Below are 13,267 nucleotides of genomic sequence, written 5' to 3' on the forward strand. Positions count from 1 at the left end.
TAAAAATAAGCAACGAAAAATACAATTAATAAAACCAGAAAAACAGAAGCCCTACATATAACCCATCGAGGATGTAAATACAAGATTAGAACCACGAGTATCACTAAAATGTAGACCAGCACACTGATCCATTTTGATCACAACTGGAGAAGATGCAAATCTTAAAGTGTAATTTATATATGAGCACCTGCACTATATCACTGATGACAGGGTCATGCTTCCCTAGGACAAGAACAGTAATATTATTATAGTAATAATACATCTCATTACTGGATTATATGCACATACTACCCCAACCTTAATAATCTTGAGCATCAACCACAATATACTCACCCTTCATCACAAACTGCATAAGCCTTGTCTCCAAAAAGAACACCCTCATCAGTATTAAAGTGTCCATTAAGTATCTCTCCTGGACTTCCACATGATCGGCCTGAAAGAAAGAATACAATCAAAATCTGAAATGATTATTTTACACGACAGCATGGCGGTGCACTTTCCATTGGAAGTTTCCATCCCTGAAAACTAAATAATAACATTCTCTAAAAGCTGAAAAACAGTAGTTTAATTGTTCCCTACATGGCACACAAATGTGTATTTTTGTAAATGTTAGTATTTAGCAACACCTGCACTTTAGTACCGTATCTCCATACTTATAAATACTTAGACTGAACCGAATTCCTGATTTATTTCATTAAAAACTGTCCACTTACATAATATCATTAAGACAAATAGAATTGTTTAAGAGAACAAACACCCCTTGCAGACAGTACAAATTCTTAGTAAAAATAACCTTTAGATGGTTAATAAACAGTCAGAGGCATAATCACATGGTTAATAGCTATTTTTTGGTGATTAAGTAGTCTAGCAATACAATAAGACATCATTAAAACAAATATCAAAATCATACTTACGTTCACACACCAAGGTCAGATCTGACCACTGTGAACTGGTACAGGTGATTCTTGGAGATCCAGACTCCCGTACATACCCACTCTGACATTTATAATCGATTGTAAATCCCTCGACAAAGTCAGGTGGCCCTTGAGTTAGATGTTCATCTTTCATTAGGGCAGTCTGATATTCTGGAGGATAGTCACATTGTCCTAAAAAGAGCAAGCAATCCAGTTGAGTGATTTCACCACTACAACTTGTCTTTATTTTGCTGTTTTAAACAACCCAAGGGATCTTAAAGTTATCTGCCTTGCAATTCCGATGTCATTTCTCCTTGAGGGTATGTACTGTATGTGTAAAACTACAAGCATTTGATCACAAAACTGTAAAACTACAAGCATGACAAACGCATGTGTGAATAAGAATGGACAGGCACCTCCTTTAGCCTATATCTCCTAAACCCCTTTCACACTGGCATGCTCTACCTGGGTCAGAACCTGGTGTCGTGCGGGTCGGGTACGTGATTTCACACTGCGTTTGATAAAGCAGGGTTGACCTGGGTGACAGACGCAAGTAAACAATACACGTATCAATGCAGATTGTTAAGGAAGCTTCCATCCAAGCTTCTCTGGATTGAACCGTCGGCCCAAATGTTGATTAGAGAAAATGTTTCTTCATCCCTGCTGCAATCTGGCTCATGGTGTGTCTCAAGCAACAAAAATATGGCTAAACAGAATAAACAGAAACATTCCCTGCGGAAGTGAAACCTTTACGCAGGTGTGGCCGTTTGTTATTTCGTCAGCTCACGAACGGCCGTCATGCATTTTGTCTCGCTCAACCCGGGTCAATGCGTGTCAACCTGGGTACGTGGTTTCACACTACGCGGCATTGAGACCCGGGTAGCAAGAACCTAGGTCGAGACACTGGTAAGAGTGCCAGAGTGAAAGGGGCTCTAGATTTAGATTTCAGTGGCATGTATGCTGCCACCGTGCACCCACAGAACTTTTGAAATCCATTAGATGGCACCAAATATCATAACAGGGTTTCCCCTGAACGCAGAAATCCAGACTGCTGAAACACTTCAATGGAAAATGAAAGCTGTACGTTCTCAGTAGCAGCGAAATAGGGTGGCACAGCCGGTCTCACAAACCAATAATACTTACCATTATTGCATTTTTTTGTAAGTATAAGTAATCTATCCTGTCTTTAGGAACAATGTGGACCAAAATTATTTCGACAAGGAAGCCTCTTTGCCGCACCCTATGGATATGTTTTTTATTTTTGTTTTGAAATCCTGCCAAAATGAATACGTTTAAAATTCCGCCCTCATGAAAGTAAAGAAAGTAACATTGTCGCTCTTAACGACACTTACAGTATCACATATCTCAAATATTCTGCTGTAATTAAATTAAAAAGCCACGGTTCGTATTCTGTAAAACAGATATTTAGATTCTTATTACAGATTTGGTACATTTCTAGGTTTTACAAAGGAATTAAGATGACTCCACCCATATCAGATAAAGTACAGTATACCGATACTTTTTTACAAAAACATTCAAATATTAGCAATACTTAGACCAGTGGGTTGCTTTGTTAACAGCTGTTTTAGAAATTAAATGTGCATTATCCGAATATAACATCAATGGCTTGATTCGTAGACTATGAACCGAGATAGACACCTGCTACCTATCCGTGTGGGTTTAATTTATCTGTTCGTTCTAGTCGTATCTTGGTAGCCAGATAACGGTATTTCACTTCCTATATGACCATGACATTTGGTATTCTTTTTAATGCTTCACTCACTAAGCGACCTACTTCATTTTAATCCACCATAACATGCTGTTTTAACTAGCAGTTAAACCTAGTGAGCCACTGTCAAGTGTTATTACTAGTAATACTAATAAAGCATTTGTACATAAAGTACAGTGGGTACTGGTTAGGGCGTTCCCTTGTTTTCCGGGCTAAAATAATTTGCGAAAGACGAGCACACGGCGCAACACTTTTTAACGCATACCACAAAATAACCCTAAACCTGTACTGTACAACCATTAATTAGAATTTAATTATATCTTTTAAAAAGTCCTTGATTTTCACATTGGCACCAGTCTTTAGGATCCATGCCTGTGATACGCTGTGTCAGATCTTATTGCTACTATATATATATATATATATATATATATATATATATATATATATAACGGTATATATGACTTACCAGACACACGGACAATGAGCAAGGCCAGCCCCACACATAGTGAAATCATAAACACGTTGTCGGCAGAATTTGTATTGCGTCCAGGCATTTTTCTTCCTGGTTATTCTCTTCAAATTGTTCAAGAAGAAAACTACGTCACCGAGTCCTCGTCTGGTATTCCTTGGTTTTGTGATTCGCCTGGTTGTGGTTGTGGCTCTGCCTTGGAAATGTAGACTTTATTCAACAAAATGCCTTTTCTCCTTCTAAGTTCCCTTTTCGTGAATGTTCAATACACAATTAAAAGTGGACAACAATTCACTAAAGGACGTTGTATTGTAGGCCTCCCTCACGATGAGGTTAATTATTATAAAGAATATAAATTCGTTGCTGTTGTAGTTTAGAGGGGATTTAAGGACGCTTTCTAAAGTACAAATTCGGCTTCAGAGCCGTAGGAAGGTATTTATACTCCGCTAGTTTTCCTACTGTAAACTCCTTATTCCTTCCGCCCACTCGCGTCAACAAGCAAGGTTACGTAAGGACGCAAAGAGCACGCCTCTGATGACGTGATTTAACCCTTTAACTGCCATTGTCCTCATCTGAGGACAGGCTACTTTGTAATGTCTAACTCATCTACCTGTTGTTTACATTTTCTCTTTAAGTATATTGTTATAATAACCTACTATAATAGTTAACCACAAAAGTGAAGTCTCAATGTAATGTATCAAATTATACAAATACAGAATAGAGATTTTAGAAAGCTGACGCTGCGTGCTTGAAAGCGGGGAGCTCCCTGGGAGTTGTATTTCCCAAGTGTAGTCTATTACGGAAATGCTCCATTCTGATGTCAGAAAGTGCCACCCTTGTATATTCTATAATAGGACAAATTCTATAGTAAATTCTGACCAGTCGTATTATGATGTCAGAACATGCCGCCTTGGATATTTGTTTTACGGGTGTTACAGGTAGCACTAATGGTAGAACACTGGCACTTGCTTGAAAAGTTGCTGAATTGATTTATGTATTGTTTTGAGTGTCAAAAGCACAATAAAAATAATAATATAAAAGGAGAAACTGTTCAAAATTCAATAAATAGTCCTTAGCAAATTCAGGGCATGAATACACTAATAGGCTTGCTAAAACAGCCTGCCTTGGATGATCTGCACAGGGAAAGTTTTTATGCATTTGTATAATGTCTTGAAAGGTTTCGTAATGCTGGTATAACATGATTTGAGGACCGTCATTGATCCTGGACAGAAGTGTGCTTCTACTACAGCTGAGCAGCAGGGGACCCTGATTAACATTATCTATGTTAAGCACTTGGGTTCATTTCCCGGTCACTAACTGTTTTACCAACTAAGTTTCCTATGGGTATCAGGGGAGGTCCAACTCACTACCTCTAGCACAGAATGGGATTCAAAGCAATGTGAGGGAAATTCAGTTTAATCTGAATTAAAAATGAAAAAGAAAAGCCAAGAAACCAAACAGCTGGTTTCACAGTCTGCAATTGGGACTAACCATGAAAATATCAGGTAGTGCAAGATCAATGGATACATCATAATTACAAAAAACTAAAATCACCATTTAAATTAGACATGGAATGTGGATGACTGTTGGAAGCAGGTCAAGACCAGCGAGTTAGTTTTGTACCCATATCTTCACAATGCAGTGCCTTAAAAGATCCACTGGATGGGAGTCTTGCCACAGCACTGAACTTTTTTTTTTTTTCTGCAGAGCTATATTGCTTTTCTTGCTTCTGATCAGTTAACCTGAGCCAGGACTCTTTACTGCAATATTAGTATCCAAGACACCAGCATAGTACACTAGTTCAGCTTTCCACTGAGAACCTGTGGTATTACTGTGATGGTAACATTAAAATTGTCCTTCTCTACACTGCAGATACATCTGTACAGTAGTAACCAATGTTGCCATTGGTGCAACTACAGTATATTTCATAAATAAGTGTTCTCCTTTTTCTGCTTGATCACAACTTACTACTGTATTGACTTGCAGCAATTAAAAATGAATGTAAGAACATCTGGGGGCTACTGGACCTGATATTTTGGGGACCAGTGTACCCCACTGATGTACAGGATTTGCTAACAGAGAACAGCAGTGTGGAGTAGTGGTTAGGGCTCTGGGCTCTTGACTGGAGGGTTGTGGGTTCAATCCCAGGTGGGGGACACTGCTGCTGTACCCCTGAGCAAGGTACTTTACTTAGATTGCTCCAGTAAAAACACAACTGTATAAATGGGTAATTGTATGTATAAATAATGTGATAACTTGTAACAATTGTAAATCTCCCTGGATAAGGGTGTCTGCTAATAAATTAATAATATGTGCAGTTTTGCCCTGCTCCCCACCTGTACTCCATTCATCCTGCTTTCCCACAGAGGCTCGTGACAGGTAGGGTTCAGAAATGGCTGTATACGTCATGATTTAAACCTTGGGTCAATTGAACAACTTATCATCATCAATATGAGATTCTTTCCTGTTCTTTTACAGATACTACATACTTCAGATGTTATGTAGTTTCTTTAAACATGTCTAAATCCTTCTGCACTCAGTACTAGATGGGTGTCTGGGAGTGGAGCGGCTGTGTTTACCGACACCCTCCTCATTGTTTTTATGCACTTTCTGGCAGCTGGAAGAGATTTACTTTCCACTGGGACTGGGTGCCAGCACACCACTCCTATTTCATTGCTAACACAGCACACAACATCACTGTACATTTCAGGGGGATGAAAACTGGCCGGTACACGTTAAACAAACACAGGCATCTTTTTATTTTTTAAACCCATTTTTATTAAAGCAGTACAGAGAAAAATAAAAAGATTTCTCAAAAGCAAAGTGATGATTCGGTGAAAAGCTAAATATGCAAAATCCCCAAGTGGACATTTCAAATGCCCTTAGCCAGTGGTTGTACCCCTTTCCGCACCCCGTTCACAAACAGAATAAGGCACATTTGATCTGTTTGTTTGATATGAATTACGGTACAGTGCATTAGGTTGGAGTCTGACGTACAGGGACATTGGATATTGATACAATTCAATTGACAAACTCTTTTCACATACTTCAATGCTCTTTCTTAAGAATAGTGTTTCTATAAAAATCCAAGAATTTATACAACACACACACATATATATATATATTTAATATATATATATATATATATATATATATTATATATATATATATATATATATATATATATATATATATATATATATATATATATATATATATATATATATATATATATATATATATATATATATATATATACACACACACACACACTTAAGGTTCTATTATCTACATATGTGTACAATTCCCATCAGTGTTAATCCAACATTGTATATCTTTCTGCAATGGGACTTCAGTATGAAGGAGTATAACAGGTCTGTGGTAATATTGGCCTTTCATAAAAGTTTATATTATATATATATATAAATATATATATATATATATATATATATATATATATATATATTTATATATATATATATATATATATATATATATATATATATATAAAGATTGTGCAACAGTAAGAGATTTTGCAATTTTTAGATGCTGTCAAATGCAAGAGCTACTAAACTATTCATTTCAAACTCCCTCCCCTCCCCTACTGTATTGCTGAAAGCGAGTGGTGCACACAACTGAATGTTCAGTGAAATAAAAATAAAATCAGATCATAGTGCCTGTATTGATGCACACCACTGTAGACAATCCTTTTCAGATGAACGGCATTAATTTAATAAACAGCATCAGTACGAGGAGGAGAAGAGGATTTCCTGCAAAACACAACAAACACAAAACAGACATGAATACACTTTCAATGTACAATACAGTTATATACTCCAGTGGAAAATGTACCCAAGTTGCAATTCAAATAAACCTTGAATGGACGCTGCATACTCAGTTTCAATGAAATTAGACTTGGTAACTTTAGTAGTATTATTATTATTATTTGTTTATTTAGCAGACACCTTTATCCAAGGCGACGTACAGAGACTAGGGTGTGTGAACTATGCATCAGCTGCAGAGTCACTTACAATTACGTCTCACCAGAAAGACGGAGCACAAGGAGGTTAAGTGACTTGCTCAGGATCACACAATGAGTCAGTGGCTGAGGTGGGATTGGAACCGGGGACCTCCTGGTTACAAGCCCTTTTCTTTAACCACTGGACCACACAGCCTCCTAACTTGGTACATTTCCAGTTGGGGTCCTCACTATTTCTATTTTTTGTTTTATGTTATTCCGTACATATATGAATACAATTGTATTAAGTTTACAAGACCAAAAGACATTCAACAATAAGTGTGTGTGGTTGGTGAGATGAAACATACTCTGCAGCAAAACTGAGAAGTTCACTAACTTAGGAGCAAATCTCAACCCAAGACAAACGAACTGCTGTACATGAGCAAATAAAATAAACGCTGTGGGCTGTGGCTCCTACAGTGATACAACATTCATTTCTCTATCATTTGAATCTGCATACATTAAAATGTACTTACCTGGGCTCCCGAGTGGCGCATCCAGTAAAAGCACTCGCTAGAGTGCAGGATGCTCGCTATAGCCTGGACGTCGCCGGTTCGAGTCCAGGCTATTCCACAGCCAACCGTGGACGGGAGCTCCCAGGGGGCGGTGCTCAATTGGCCGAGCGTCATCCGGGGGGAGGGAGGGTTAGGTCGGCCAGGGTCTCCTCGGCTCATCGCGTACCAGCGACCCCTGTAGTCTGGCCGGGCGCCTGCGGGCTTGCCTGTAAGCTGCCCAGAGCTGCGTTGTCCTCCGACGCTGTAGGCGGCTGCACGGTGAGTCTGCAGAGTGTAAAGAAGCGGGCGGCTGACGGCACACGCTTCGGAGGACAGCGTGTGTTCATCTTCACCCCTCCCGAGTCAGTGCAGGGGTGGTAGCGGTGAGCTGAGCCTAAAAATAATTGGGCATTTCAAATTGGGGAGAAAATAATAAAAAAACAAATTGGCAACGACTAAATTTAAAAAAAAAAAAAAAAATTTACTTGCTTGCATGGGTTTAATATTATACCCTCATCATAAGTTTAGCAGCTTTCTCTAGAGCCATGGCTAGACTTATCTGCTGCAGAACAGTTAATGAAAGAAGCCCTGATTTGTATTTACAAATTATACACGTCTGGGACAGTAGTTCATTCGAACTATATCTTTCATCTACTTCAAAATACATGTGTACCAACTTCCACTGCTTTGAAAGTTTCCACAGCAAATACAGAATTAGTTGACTAACCTAAACAGAAATCTCACTAACTAAATCATCTTGTTTTAAAGGCTTGCAAAAGAGTAGAGAGATTCTTCAGGCACAAAAAAGGTGACACACAATTAATAGATAACTCAAACTCAGCAGAGTCATCTTTAATAGCTGAGTTCATTTCATGTTCATGTGTAGTGTGTTATGAGCTAGACGTTGAAAATACATGTTCACAAGCCAGGAACAAAATAAATAAAATCAAGAGATAATTGATCAACAAGCACAAGATGAAATATAAATATTATAAAAACACCAACACCTCTGTTTCTTCTGTCACAAGATCGATGATAAAGATAATTAGCTTCAAATTTTTTTTTTTTTTTTTTTTTAATTGCTTTAATTGGAATTTGTAATCCGAGTGGTTCTGGGTTGTGTTGCTCCAATACAGAGTTATCTCTTCTCTCTAAATTTGCTTTCCCTGGCTTTGATCTTATCTAGAGAATCCCAAGTGCAGGCACTGAACAGCCTTCCTCATCGCTCAAAGCAGGGAAAGTCAGATTAAGAGAAAAATAGCACCAGTTGAAAGGGAGCTACACCTGTGCTTTCGCAGAGATGATGTACCAGTTTTGTGGCTGTCGTTCACAAAAACATAATGAATCCAGTCACATGTTCATTATTTTAATTTGCTATGATTCCAAAATAATTCCACACTTCTGATTCACCTCTCAAACAATTATCCACTACATGACATAAACCCTGCCTTATCTTTTGTTTCACCTCGTTCACAATCATTTTTAATATCGCGAAGCAGACGTGATAAAACTATCTTGCTACGTATCAAACAAGCGAGAACAACACTGCTTAGTCAGCTGACTTCTCCCTGATCACCTCCTGCTTGGTGCAGGAAATACACTTACCTTCTAATAAGTTATTTGGGAAAGGGTTACAGACGAGTACGCTGAAAATTCAGACCCGAAAATGTAGCTCCAAGACTTTGAGTAGTGGCTAGGTTTACATTAAAGATGTTCCCTGGTGCTTTAATCTGCATCGGTACTCTGCCATTCTACAGTGGATTTATTTGTGTAAAAATTGTTACTGCATTAAGATATTATTATTATTATTTTTATTATTATTATTTTTATTATTATTATTTTTATTATTATTATTATTATTATTATTATTATTATTATTATTATTATTATTAATAATAATGTGTATTTTTCTCCATTATGGTTTGTTTCATTTGAAAAGTAGAGAAAGAGAGAGACACACAGACATAGGAGCGGGCCCCTCCATATACTAGAGAGATATTGTGCAAATGAATGTCCTTACCAAGTTTCATTATAATTGGACAAACTCTTATCCTACTTTACATGTAAAACTCGCTCTTACGAGATGCCAGTGAAAAGTGAAGCCTGAAAGCACAGTTTAACTCTTACCCATGCCATCCTAGGACACTCACTGGATGTCGACTTTAGACAAATTCCTTCGATAACTCACATTTGCGCTGCAATCCCAAAATATTTAAACAAGAAAGGATTTAGACTTTCTAACTGTTGTATTGTCATTTAAAGTAGTTTAGTGCAGCCAGCCAGTGCTCCAAGCGCAAACTACATTCTGCGGAGCAAAAAATATCTTAGTCCAGCCAAAGTTAGAAGAGGGCACTGAGGGTAATCTCGACAAACTTCTAGCCATCAAAATGTGTTTCTCAAAATAAATTAATGAAAATCGGACGGGTCCCAAACTACACTGACATCATGTTGATTATCACTGCCTGGCAGGAAAAAAAAAAGAATTCAGAACTGGCATGTGGCATAAAAAAAATAAAAATCCATGAGGCACACTAAGAGTTACCCCACTGACACTGAGCATTTCAGGGGTATTCACCTCAAAGCAATACCAGCTTTTACAACAAACTATAACATAATATTAAAATTGGTAGATCTGTTCTGAGGTTCAACAGTTCAGTAAAACGCTACGATTGATGATAACCAAAACACAACCTAATTGGTGACCTTAAAAAAAAAAAAAATGGGTGCTTTGAACGATGCATTTGGAGAGATGTATGGAAATGCGTATCAATCAAGGGACAAAATTGTTTTTCTAGCCTTTGGAAAAGAAGGTACAACGAAATGAAAAGGCGCTCAGGTTGATACACTTCGTTCTTCCTCCACCTTTACACCTGGTTTACAAATCATGCACAAAAGCGCCTTCTCTGGCCACAGCATCGCATTTCATTTAGAAATTTACAGACTTTCCTTGATGAAAACGAATCCTTTGCTTTTGACCAACTCTGATGACAGTCCCATGTGAATCACGCTTTTGTTAATAAAGCAGGAATAATATATACATTAAACGACGGCAGTGTTTGGATCTGACGCTGGTTAGATGATCAAGATAGACCCCAAACTGTGTTTGGGAAAGCCATAGAAGCCCAATGAAGTTAATCTGCAGGAACACAGGAAACTGATAGACAAGACAAAACTACATCTCCTTGTATGCCTCCCAAGTGGAGAAAAATTGAAATAATCAAGGCTGTAGCACTATTAAAACCAAGTTTCAAGATAGACATTTTCTAGGCAGAGTCCAGTAAGAGAGTTCAAGGGCTTATGCATGCAAGCTCAAAAGGCCAGCAGAAGCAAGTTTACAGACACAATTATAAACAATATAAAACTGACTCACCCTTTCCTGTTTTTGAAACACCGGCAATAGACTGCACAGCAGCAGCAACAGTAACTAGGACTGTAGCAAGTATACCAACAATGATTCCTTTAAGAAAAAAGAGATTGTCAAGTGATTCTAAATGATCAGAACGACAGGACTGAATGTTCACAATCTTAAAATTCAACAATATGATAAAGCCTAATTACGGTCAAACTTTTTTTAAACAAATGTTTCGTTGCTAATCCATGGTTTCAAATTGTGCTGGACTGAGGCCTGGTTCTGTAGTCGAGTCTGTTCTGCTACAGTGCTAGGCGAGTCAAGACCAACAATTGCTTTGTGTCTGGCCTAGGTCTTTAATGGTATGTTTACACTTACAACTCACACGTGAAATAGCTTAGGTTCGATCAGATTAAAAGTGAACTTTCAATATAGATTTGAAATTATTCAATACAATTTAAACTACAGTCATGTCCAGTTTTAATCCATTAAAGGCATAGACAGAACAAGAGGGGAGTTCACCCCCTACTTACCATATGGGGGGGGATTAGGATTCAATATTTTTTGGTGAGACACAAAACCTTTGTTTAACTGATGATCCATCCTTGTCATCTTTAACCCTAACCCTTGACATTGCAGCACGGAATTATTTTTATTTAATTTTTTTATTAAGCTGTACTAGTAAAAGAAGGTCATTAAACTATAATTTTATTTTTACTTTTAATGTGGTTAACATGTCTCTATATTCTTGTCAAATCAGCTGCGCAGTGAAACATGTGGGAATAGCTGACAAGGTACAGCTTCCAACATCCAGTACAACCGATTCAATTTCATTGACTTTGTTTTATGAATAATATTATATTTTTTTATATATATATATATATATATATATATATATATATATATATATATTATAAAGGAAGCAAAAACAAAGACCCCTCAGGGGCATAATATAAGTGGAATAGTATTAATGTATCTGACGGACACCTGCAGCAAAAAGGATATTAGAAAAAATACCAGCATTGTTTATCGTGCTAGTGGAACTGTTACTATTTACTGGATAACAATAGTTTAAAAAAATCATAGCTGGAAACTCACACAAGCCCTGGATGGAACCGCATAACAGTCTAGCGTTTTGATTGGTCCTTGTCTGTCGGGGGAATGTTACGTCAACACGAGTGGGAAAGCTTGGAGGCATTTTAACACTGTCATCGGAGACACAGATAGACCTGCTTTCCAGAACCTTTCAATTAAAATATAATATGGTATTTTGCTGTACTAATATAACAAACTATTGATGACTATTGCTTGAAATAAATGATCGTGTTATGCACGAACGCAAGAATTGGCTTTTGTGACGATGTACTTTTTTCTTTCAAATAGCTTTTAAACTGTTTTATTCCACATTATGTAAGTCATTCTCTGTAGATAACATGAAATTGGACAGTTTTTTTAAGAATTTTAATCTCCCCGTAGTTGGAGAGGAGGATATGGAAAATCTTGAGCAGCACCTAGTGGAATCGGAAATCACGTTTCCGATTCTGGGAAGGCTCTTGGAGGAGATGGTTATAGTATTGAATTTCTTAAATATTTCCACCACCTTTTAACACCAATCCTTCTTAAATAATCAATGAAATAATAGAAACACAGGCTCTCTCGCCTACGATGAAGATGGCCACAATCTCCCTTCTGCCAAAACCAGGTAAAGACCCAATGGAAATGGGCAGCTATCGCCCGTAAAGCCTACTAAACAACGACTATAAAATATTTGCTAAATCCCTAGCTTTCTGCTTAGAAAAAAGTTATCCCATAACTAATACACTTGGACCAGGTTGGTTTCGTGCCTGGCCGACTATCTTCTAATAACACGAGAAGGCTGTACCATATAATATTGAAAGCCAATCTCCTCTGGTCTCCCTCTGCAGCAGTATCTTTAGATGCTGAAAAAAAAAGCTTTTGATAGGACTGAGTGGCCGTATTTGTTTTTCACACTTTCTAAATTTGGTCCTATGTTTCTACAATGGGTTCAAGCTTTGACGAAGCCATGTCTGCCGGTCCGCCCCCCATAGTTAATCCATGGCTGCATGCACAATTCCTATTTGTAATGTAAATCTACAGCCTGGGATGATAAGCGGGATCAGCAGATTTAGAGGGGGGGTTGGGGGGTGGGGGTGTTAATAATGGTTAAACACATTACCTGGAGAGGCTGTTGGAGGCACTTCTGTGGTGGTGGTGGTGGTTGTTGTTGTTGTAGCTAAAATAAAATAAATAAAACAATTAGGTTGATGCTTGAC

General features: G+C 37.8%; 1 protein-coding gene and 1 long non-coding RNA gene across 2 annotated transcripts in view; both read right to left on the bottom strand.

Annotated features, from left to right (window-relative positions):
• Positions 1 to 13,267, bottom strand: part of LOC117964446 (complement receptor type 1-like) — a 105,983-nt gene that overhangs the window by 22,239 nt on the left and 70,477 nt on the right. The window lies entirely within an intron of this gene.
• Positions 6,620 to 11,640, bottom strand: LOC131702104 (uncharacterized). The gene is made up of 3 exons (XR_009309279.1): positions 10,995 to 11,640; positions 7,607 to 8,018; positions 6,620 to 6,882 (listed from the first exon to the last, which is right to left on the bottom strand). It is a non-coding gene; the product is annotated as an uncharacterized LOC131702104 (long non-coding RNA).

The sequence above is a fragment of the Acipenser ruthenus genome, chromosome 29 (assembly GCF_902713425.1).
Source record: "Acipenser ruthenus chromosome 29, fAciRut3.2 maternal haplotype, whole genome shotgun sequence".
In the NCBI taxonomy this organism is placed as follows: Eukaryota; Metazoa; Chordata; class Actinopteri; order Acipenseriformes; family Acipenseridae; genus Acipenser; species Acipenser ruthenus.